We start from the raw sequence: 10,779 nt of genomic DNA, 5'->3' as shown, positions 1-10,779 counted from the left end.
TACAGATATTAACTGCGTTTCGAACATCTGTAGGGAGTCTGGTGAAAGTGTGTTGTACTTGGCACGCATGATATTTGGAAATTCAGGAACGTACTCATGTAATTCTGTTCGGTGGCACGCCCTCAGAACAGAGAAAATCGGGCCTTGGCTGGGCGCTGTGTTCATGTGGCAGAGATCGTTCATTATTCGACGAACTTCTTCACCATTGGCATCCTGTAGTTGGACCTGATCACAGGTCGCAGTGGGTTCTCGATCTAGAGTTCTTGGCACTGTTTGTAGTCTGAAACTGTTTACGTATTTTTGTGCGTTTCTTGGGGTGTTGTGTCAAACTTTCCGGAGCTGATGACGTATCAGAGTCCTCGGCTGAGGGACTGATCATCATTTCTTGAATGTCTTTTTCAGATAGTTTCGGTTTCTTACGGTTAGCAATTTGGCTCGTGTCTGTGCTGCCAGTTATGGGCAAGTTCGGTCCTAGTGTACTAAGAACCTGTTGTTCACTTGCTATGTCATCTGGTGTATTTGTTTTCCTGCACGGGCACGGAAGCGGGTGGTACACTCGACTGGCCTTGGCCTTTGTCGCTGCTAGGGTTAGTCTGCCTTGCTAGGGGCGGGTACTCCGCATTGTACTGTTGCTGTTGTACTTCTGGCGTGTTTACGGCTGGCTGTTCGCCGGGCTCTGCGCGGATATTTTCTAAACGTGTCATTGGTCTGTAGCGACGCGGACAATCAATTCTGAGATGGTCACTAGAATTACAAACAGCGCAGGTTTTTTCTTGACCGTCATATACAACTGGTCCCTTAAACCCTTCTATGACGATAAAAGATGGAATTTGATTTTGGAGGTCTGTTTGTATTTGCCTAATCCCGTTTGCAACTGGTAACTTATAATAATGTGACCAGTATTCATTCGTAACCGATTTAACGGTACCATATTTTGCGAAGTATGTCCGTATTCTTGGGTCCGCCTCTGTGGTGTAGTGGTTAGCGTGATTAGGAGGCCCGGGTTCGATTTCCGGCTCTGCCACAAAATTTGAAAAGTGGTACGAGGGCTGGAACGGGGTCCACTCAGCCTCGGGAGGTCAACTGAGTAGAGGTGGGTTCGATTCCCACCTCAGCCATTCTGGAACTGGTTTTCCGTGGTTTCCCACTTCTCCTCCAGGCGAATGCCGGGATGGTACCTAACTTAAGGCCACGGCCGCTTCCTTCCCTCTTCCTTGCCTATCCCTTCCAATCTTCCCATCCCTCCACAAGGCCCCTGTTCAGCATAGCAGGTGAGGCCGCCTGGGCGAGGTACTGGTCATACTCCCCAGTTGTATCCCCGACCAAGAGTCTGAAGCTCCAGGACACTGCCCTTGAGGCGGTAGAGGTGGGATCCCTCGCTAAGTCCGAGGGAAAAACCGAACCTGGAGGGTAAACAGATGATGATGATGATGATGATGATGATGATGTCCGTATTCTTTCATTTGGTACTTCCGGGGGAATGTTAAATAGCCTTACTCTTGTTGCCTCAATGCCAGCTGCGGTAATTTCGACTGGGACGCGTTCGCCAGTAAATAGCGTGACACAGTTTTGTCCAGAAAAGTTAGTCAATAGCTTATAAAAAATGTTGCGTGAAATTACCTTAATGTAGACAGAATTCGTTGAGGCGTCTAGCTGCAGGGCTTCCAATTGGTCCACAGTGATCTTCAATATGTCTGCTACCCATGTGTGGATTTCAGCGGCTGAGGGTCGAGTTGTATTTCGTTGGAAGGAGCACTTCAAGGTATTTTTCCTGGTATGTTGCATGTTTCTTTCTTGTGTTTCCTTAATTACTGATACATAAACACAGCACTTTAAAAGTGAGCGGCGCACTTAACTGGATTTACCGTTGGTTAATTTCACTAAACACGTTCAGTAAGCGAGTGAGCTGTATCGGACAACCTTCTTCGGCCAGTGCTTGGACGGAACTGATGTTAGGTACCATCCCGGCATTCACCTGGAGGAGAAGTGGGAAACCACGGAAAACCACTTCCAGGATGGCTGAGGTGGGAATCGAACCCACCTCTACTCAGTTGACCTCCCGAGGCTGAGTGGACCCCGTTCCAGCCCTCATACCAATTTACAAATTTCGGTCCTCCGGGGGTGGCAGCTAATCACGCTAACCACTACACCACGGAGGCGGACACATTCCGTAGTACATACAGAAAACCCAAGATTCCTCGCGCACGGTGGTGATAGTGTCACCACCACCGCCGGTCACCACTTATGATGACGCGTCACTCATAGCTCGCCAGGCAATGCTGAGGCCTTCTCTATGGGTGGTCAGTGGTCACGGCTCAAGGGGCTAACATTATTGAGCTTTAAACACATGAGAACACTTCCGGTTTTCAGTATTTTATCCCTTTCCTGAAATCTGCTTTCACAAATTATTTTCTACAACATCACAAACTTCGCGTAACTTTATCTGTTGTTGTTGTGATTAATATATTCTCACTACAGATTATTATAGACCTACCTTAAAACCTCCTGAGGCCTGGCGTCCTTTTAAAAGGACACTGTTCAAATATGGATCATTTATATTTAAAAAATTAAATAAATAAAAATTTAGCAAAAGTTCGTGTTACCAATTTTCAGAAATTCATTGACCTTGGTGTGGTATGCTTCTCACTTCACTATCACCCACCAAGGCACTGTTAGGGAAGTAAACATTTTTATGAGATTTTACCACAAAAAAAATGGTCTGGGCCTCGGGAGGTTAAAGCCTCTATGAATTACTAAGGAAAGCACTACTCTTTTGTTTGCAACTAAATATTTGGTCTCGTTTACTATAATCTATTGTTATTATTGGTCCACCTCTGCTGTGTAGTGGTTAGTGTGATTAGCTGCCACCCGCGCAGGCCAGTATTCGATTTCCGCGCTGCACGAAATTTGAAAAGTGGTAGGAGAGCCTTGGAAAGTCACATCCCATACAACCCAAAGTCTCACGCTCCAAGACACTAAACTTGGTTCGATTCCCAGCCAACCTCGAAGGGGTTTTCCGTGGTTTCCCACTTCTCCTCCAGGCAAATGTCAGGATGGTATCTTCCAATCTTCCCTTCCCACCACAAGGACTCTGTTCAGCATAGCAGGTGAGGCGACCTGGACGAGGTACTACTCCACCACCTGAGTTATATCCCCCGACCTAAAGTTTCACGCTCCAGGCTCACTGCCCTTGAGGCGGTGGAGGTGGAATCCCTCGCTGAGGTCAAACCTGGAGGGTAAACAGATTAAAAAAGAAAGAATAGTTATTTCTCCACGGATGGCAGCTGCTATGCTGATATACCGTAAGATAAGTACCATACCAGCATTTGCTTGGAGGAGAAGTGCGGAAACCACGGAAAACCACTTCCAGGATGGCTGAGGTGGGAATCGAACCCACTTCTACTCAGTTGACCTCCGAGGCTGAGTAGACCCCGTTCTAGCCGTCGTACCATTTTTCAAATTTCCTGGCAGAACTGGGGGTGGCAACTAATCACACTTACCACTATATATTCTACATTAAATTTCGGACAAACTGGCCGAGGAGGGTGGTAAACTGTAAGCTAATCTCGGACATGGGTTCGGGTCAGACGGGGTTGGGCTTAAAGAATCTCAGGCTCGCTTATGTCTCCCGTATATCAATGGATGGCCCCTACACACCATCGAGCAAGCCGAGATAGCTCCAGATTTTTAATACTTTGTACACGTGTAATGGTCTACGTCGCGCATCGGTGGTTCAGTGGTAGAATGATCGCCTGCCACGCGGGCGGCCCGGGTTCGATTCCCGGCCGATGCAGTTATTTTTTAAATAATCGTCCCATTTCCGTGTATCAGACCTTGTCCGCCGTTAGCGGAGTGCCCGCGCTAAAAATACCTGGGCACGCCGACACAAGTCCTTCCCAAGAGGATAAATTGGGGCAAATATTCGTTTATAGGAAGGGGAGTTAGGGATTGGAATAACTTACCAAGTGAGATGTTCAATAAATTTCCAATTTCTTTGAAAACATTTCAGAAAAGGCTAGGAAAACAACAGATAGGGAATCTGCCACCTGGCGACTGCCCTAAATGCAGATCAGTATTGATTGATTAATGATGAATCAGGGCAGTGCACACCTACCGATGAGAGACTGTAGTTACCTGTTACCGAGCTCGATAGCTGCAGTCGCTTAAGTGCGGCCAGTAACCAGTATTCGGGAGATAGTGGGTTCGAACACCACTGTCGGCAGCCCAGAAGATGGTTTTCCGTGGTTTCCCATTTTCACACCAGGCTGTACCTTAATTAAAGCCACGGCCGCTTCCTTCCCACTCCTAGCCCTTTCCTGTCCCATCGTCGCCATAAGACCTATCTGTGTCGGTACGACGTACAGCGACTTGCGGTACCTGTTATGGTCTACATGTGATGGTTGAAACACACAGCTACGTAGGCTGTGGCATCAGAATTGACAAAGAATTTGTTAGTGTGTTTTTGTATTTTGTACTTTTATACCAACGCGGTTGGTTGAAGATATAATACCTTTATCGTACCCCATTTTCGTTTGTTTAAGTTCGTAAAACCATCATGTTTTGTAACAGAAGCGGTAGAGTAGCAGCATAGCGTTTGGCAACATTCTGCTTCAAAATTGTTCATAGGAGAGTTAAACTCGCAAATGTCGTTTATTTCACATTTCATCGCTAATGTAAACCATTAAGTCCTTCCTTTCTTTCCTTAACCTGTCTACCCTCGGACTCAGCCAGGGATCCCACCTCTACCGCCTAAAGGGCAGTGTCCTTGAGCGGGAGACATTGGGTCGGGAGGATACTACTGGGGAGGAGGACCAGTACATCGTCCAGGCGGCCTCACCTGCTATGTTGAACAGGGGGCTTGTGAGGGGATGAGAATATTCTAAGGGATAGACAAGGAAGAGGGAAGGAAGCGGTCGTGGCCTTGAGTTAGGTACCATCCCGGCATTTGTCTGGGGAAGAAGTGGGAAACCACGGAAAACCACTTCCAGGATGGCTGAGGAGGGAATCGAACCCCCTCTACTCAGTTGACCTCCCGAGGGTGAGTGGACCCTGTTCCAGCCGTCGTACCACTTTTCAAATTTCGTGACAGGGCCGGGAATCGAACCCGGGCCTCCGGAGGTGGCAGCTAATCACACTAACAATTTTAAAATACTCATCTTCTAGTGATCTTTTGAAGTGGTGTGTCAGCTCGGGTTTATTTTGAAAGTTTCCGCGTGGGACGATATTTTCGTGGGATTCTTGAATAAAGGGTGAATATTATAACATTAAAAATTGATTTATAGGTGTAAACTCCACTAAAACTCCAACACAAAACAAAATTAGCAAATGAAAGGCATAATGGGTGAGTTATAAATGTCGTATGGCTTTTAGTGCCGGGATATCCCAGGACGGGTTCGGCTCACCAGGTGCGGGATTTTCTATTTGACCCCCGTAAGCGACCTGCGCGTCGTGATGAGGCCCCCATGCCGTAGAAATTAACCTATTAAGGTTAAAATCCACGAACCGGCCGAGAATCGAACCCGGAACCTTCTGAACAAAAGGCCGGTACGCTGACCGTTCATCTAACGAGTCCTTTACTGTTTCTTCAAGATTCTAGCGTAGACTGGCTGGATTAGTCAGCGGTAGGGCTGGGACAGATACAACGCAACCGTTTCCGGAACACAACCGTTGTCGAATGAAACCGTTGCGAGAAAATAACAATTGAATCGTTTGTTTCAAAAACGACACTTCTCCAACGTACCAAATTGTTCACAAAACAGGAAAAACTGTCTGTAGTGTGTAATGTAATTTCTATCATTCCGATATTTATTATGCTTATTCTACTGTTGAAATGACTATGACAGATAGGTTGTTTGTATGAATTAGTCCAATACGTTCCTTTACAGACTTTGTTGAAAATGCTGGAGACGTGCTGTTTCTGCAACAAACACCATTAATGAGAATATAAGGAAGTGTAACATTGATTTTAACGTCGTTTCAATTTCAAAAGGAACTCTATTATATAAAGTACACATTTTGTGTCGAGGAAATACAGTGTTTAAACCCATTATTTAATAGTTATTTGTAAGACTTACTTATTTGCAGATATTATGGTTATACCACATTGTATAGAAAAACGAACAGAAGAATACTCCTTTTATGTAACTTTCCAAAGTTCAAAATATATATAAAACAAAACAACACAATATAATACAAATAACATGTAAGTCTCTTATCTTTGAACAATGCTTCTCACTTCTATTGCGCTGATGTTGTCCATGCAAACAGTTCATTATAAAACTCATGGTGTTCTTCAGGTATATAGGATTCCAACTTCTTTATGTCTGCTAATTTATTTTCATTTAATGGAATACAGCCTTGTGGATAAGCAAGTCTAGTTGGTAACACAGGGAGACGGGTTGCAGAAATAAGCAACTTGAAAGTATGAACGCACAGTCCATCAATACAGTATTTTCCTAAGACATGATTTGCATCATACTGAAACTCCATGAATTGATTGATATGAAACGCGACTTTTGCATCTCTTTTCACACCTCTTCCTAGCGACTCAAGTGAAGTAAAAACAACACCTCTCCAGGATAAGTGTTCTTTCTGCACAAAACGGAAACTTTCATTCGCGACTGACAGGCAGAGATATATGGTAGAAGTGTTTTTTCTTCACAAAAAGGTAGCCCTTCGTGCATTAATCATGACAGTATTAATAACTCATATAGCGTCAAAAAGTGGAGAAGTGCTGTTTCTGCAACAAACGATTCAATTGCAGTTGCAGTGGCGCTCTGCTGTTGCGTTCTTCGCCAGCACCGATCAAGTGGCGTTTTAAGTTTCACAACCAGTACCAATACAAAACTGCCTTCCGCAATCGTTGCGTTTCTTGACACTGGGCTTTTCCAGTACAACTCACAAGTCAGATAGGCCGTTCTAGAGAGCTGCCCTGCTATTGAATGAAGCGCCTGACGTCACCGACAGCCATAATAGACAGCGCTACCCCAGATTCAATGGCCTGAGTGTTGTGAGGTGCAGTTAGTCAAGTATTTTTAGAGTTAATCTTGTTAGTTATTCTAATTAGCCTCCATTCAGTCATGAAATACAGAACTAGTGGATCTTTAGATGCCGTGACATTTGACATTTAAAACGAATCATCATCATCATCATCTGTTTACCCTCCAGTTTCCCACCTCTACCGCCTCAAGGGCAGTGTCCTGGAACTTCAGACGCTTGGTGGGGATACAACTGGGGAGTATGACTAGTACCTAGCCCAGGCGGCCTCACCTGCTATGCTGAACAGGGGCCTTGTGGAGGGATGGGAAGATTGGAAGGGATAGGCAAGGAAGAGGGAAGGAAGCGGCCGTGGCCTTAACTTAGGTGGGAATCGAACCTACCTCTACTCAGTTGACCTCCCGAAGCTGAGTGGACCCCGTTCCAGCCCTCATACCACTTTTCAAATTTTGTGGCAGACATTTTTACATTTATAGCATGAGAAATAAACTGTTTGGAAACGATTATCTAAGTTTTATAGAGCATATAAATGCATATGTACGGAATACGTCTGCCTCTGTGGTGTAGTAGTTAGTGTGATTAGTAGGGGCCGGATTCATAGGCACTCAAAACTGCAAAAATATGCACGCATATATGCACTAAAAAAATGGAAAAAATGCACGAAAATATGAACGAAAATAAAATAAAAACACTTCCCAAACGCATTATTTAATTTAAACTCAGTGTTAAATTGAAGGTACAGTTTATTTCGTCCGCCTCTGTGGTGTAGTGGTTAGCGTGATTAGCTGCCACCCCCGGAGGCCCGGGTTCGATTCCCGGCTCTGCCACGAAATTTGAATAGTGGTATGAGGGCTGGAACGGGGTCCACTCAGCCTTTGGAGGTCAACTGAGTAGAGGTGGGTTCGATTCCCACCTCAGCCATCCTGGAAGTGGTTTTCCGTGGTATCCCACTTCTCCTCAAGGCGAATGCCGGGATGGTACCTAACATAAGGCCACGGCCGCTTCCTTCCCTCTTCCTTGCCTATTCCTTCCAATCCTCCCATCCCTCCACGAGGCCCCTGTTCAGCATAGCAGGTGAGGCCGCCTGGGCGAGGTACTGGTCATTCTTCCCAGTTGTATCCCCGACCAAGAGTCTGAAGCTCCAGGACGCTGCCCTTGAGGCGGTAGAGGTGGGATCCCTCGCTGTGTCTGAGGGAAAAGCCGACCCTGGAGGGTAAACAGATGATGGTGATGATGATGATGACAGTTTATTTCAATGTTTTCAGATTCTGTTGTCGGTCAGAATTAATTTATACGCTGAAAATGATTTTTCTACGTCGGCGGACGTAACTGGGCAATATTTGTAAACTGTCAGCAGTGTTTTGTAGTTGGTTTTGGATTGAATCTTCTTCAGTCTTGGGTTTAAGTCCATTACCGCACTGAGTTTCCTCTTAACCTTTTCTACAGTTTTACCACGGATACCACTTAAAGTACTAACGGGTGTTTTGAATTAACTGAAGGGATTCGTGTAGCGGTGCACCGCGAGCTCCTACGCCTTCGAAAGTGAAGAATCGTGCACATGGACGAAACCGATATATCTGTATACAGTTTCAGGTTCAAATGCGCACTTTACTTCACGAACACGCGCAGTATGACTATTATATATATATATCTGTTTTTGCTTTTTGTTTTACATTGCACCTTACACAAATAGGTCTTATGGCGACGATGTGATAGGAAAGAACTAGGAGAGAGAATGATGCGCCCGTGGGCTTAATTAAGGCACATCTCCTGAATTTGCCTGTTGTGAAAATGGGAAACCACGGGAAACCATCTTCGGGGATGCCGACAGTGGAGTTTGAACCCACTGTTTCCCGAAAGCAAACTTATAGCTGCTTCGCATTCACGGCACGGCCAACTCGCTCTGTCAATAATTCATTATGCTTGTACATGGTCCAATATGACATTTAAGGGAATAATATTGACGAAAGTAAGAGACTCCGATGTGCACACGTGTTGCAAATCTAGCCTCTAAATTTTAAACTCTAGTAACGTACGAATGGGGACTGCTACACGTATTGTACGAAGGGAGAGCAACAAACTGTATATACAGAAAATATATTCATCATCATCATCATCTGTTTACCCTCCAGGTTCGGTTTTTCCCTCGGACTGAGCGAGGGATCCCACCTCTACCGCCTCATGGGCAGTGTCCTGGAGCTTCAGACTCTTGGTGGGGGGATACAACTGGGGAGTATGACCAGTACCTCGCCCAGGCGGCCTCACTTGCTATGCTGAACAGGGGCCTTGTGGAGGGATGGGAAGATTGGAAGGGATAGACAAGGAAGAGGGAAGGAAGCGGCCGTGGCCTTATGTTAGGTACCATCCCGGCATTCGCCTGGAGGAGAAGTGGGAAACCACGGAAAACCACTTCGAGGATGGCTGAGGTGGGAATCGAACCCACCGCTACTCAGTTGACCTCCCGAGGCTGAGTGGACCCCGTTCCAGCCCTCGTACCACTTTTCAAATTTCGTGGCAGAGCCGGGAATCGAACCCGGGCCTCCGGGGGTGGCAGCTAATCACGCTAACTACTACACCACAGAGGCGGCGAAAATATATTCAATAGCTATAAATACACACAGAAAGAGTTAAACGGTGGCACTTTCCTGGTTTAAATGCACATATTTTCTTATTTTCTTTTTTTGCACCAATTTGCTGTAAACGGAAATAGCGTATGGCTTCTAGTGCCGGGAGTTGCACCGTCGGCGATCTGCGCGTCGTGATGAGGAGGAAATGATGATGGCGACACATACACTAAGGCCTGTCCTTCTTCTTCTTCTCCTCCTTTTTATTTTTCTACGCTTTCCCCCACGATAAACTATATGATATGTTAAAATAAATAGTGTAGTTGTTTAATAAAATGTAGTTTAGCACAATAGACTCCCCACCATATTAATAATAATGAACATCCTTAAAGAGAAGTAAAATAAGGGCGATAAGCGAGTCTCAATAGACCTGCTCGAGTGGTTCCCCTGGTCTACAAGGACCTCACTTTATCCTCATGATAATTACTCCAGCTTGAACAACAATTACGGTAAGTCACTATTTGTATAGACTGCAAAGTAACTTCCGTCAACTGATGGGTAAGTATGAGACGCGTGGTGTAGGCTAACGCAGACTCTGCACTCTACGAATCGCCCAAGTAACCAACAAGACACAAGCAAGGCAGGAGAAAGTATATGAGAAAGGTAGCGCAAACGGCGCGTATTCTCGGTAGCCGTGATCGTCTAGTGGTTAGGACATTGCGTTGTGGCCGCAATAACCCAGGTTCGAATCCTGGTCACGGCAATGTGTTTTTAAATGTTTTCCTTCTTATTCCTAAGTGTTATTCAGAAAACCTGTAACAGAAGCTTCTAATGTTTGTCCTTCCACGAGGAAGGTAGAATGTTTTTAGTTCAACAAAGTACAATATATATTTTTTAAACATTTTGAGACTCATTTTATGCTCTAATTAAAAAATTAAAGTAAACTATTTTTTTATATTGCGTATTTAGTGCGTGTAATACTACACGTTTTACGACTCTGAGGTGCAGTGGTTAAAGTAATTACCTGCCAAACCTGGTTCGAGGGCTGCAACGATGTCCACTCCAGCCTTGGGACGTCAACTAAATAGAGGTGGGTTCGATCGCCACACCCGCCATCCTGGAAGTGGTTTTTCCGTGGTTTCCCACTTCTCCTCCGGGATGGTACATAACTTAAGACCACGGCCGCTTCCTTCCCTCTTCCTAGTCTATTCCTTCCATT

At 45.4% G+C, this 10,779-nt stretch overlaps 2 non-coding genes across 2 annotated transcripts; both read left to right on the top strand.

Moving 5' to 3' along the window:
- Positions 1 to 3,722: 3,722 nt before the first annotated feature.
- On the top strand, positions 3,723 to 3,793 carry TRNAG-GCC (transfer RNA glycine (anticodon GCC)). The gene has a single exon. It is a non-coding gene; the product is annotated as a tRNA-Gly (tRNA).
- A 6,458-nt stretch (positions 3,794 to 10,251) lies between these two features.
- TRNAH-GUG (transfer RNA histidin (anticodon GUG)) lies at positions 10,252 to 10,323 on the top strand. The gene has a single exon. It is a non-coding gene; the product is annotated as a tRNA-His (tRNA).
- The last annotated feature ends 456 nt before the right edge of the window (positions 10,324 to 10,779 follow it).

Source organism: Anabrus simplex, chromosome 1, assembly GCF_040414725.1.
Source record: "Anabrus simplex isolate iqAnaSimp1 chromosome 1, ASM4041472v1, whole genome shotgun sequence".
NCBI classification, from domain to species: Eukaryota; Metazoa; Arthropoda; class Insecta; order Orthoptera; family Tettigoniidae; genus Anabrus; species Anabrus simplex.
Note: the sequence above shows the minus strand (reverse complement) of the source record. Positions and strands in the feature narration are given on the sequence as shown.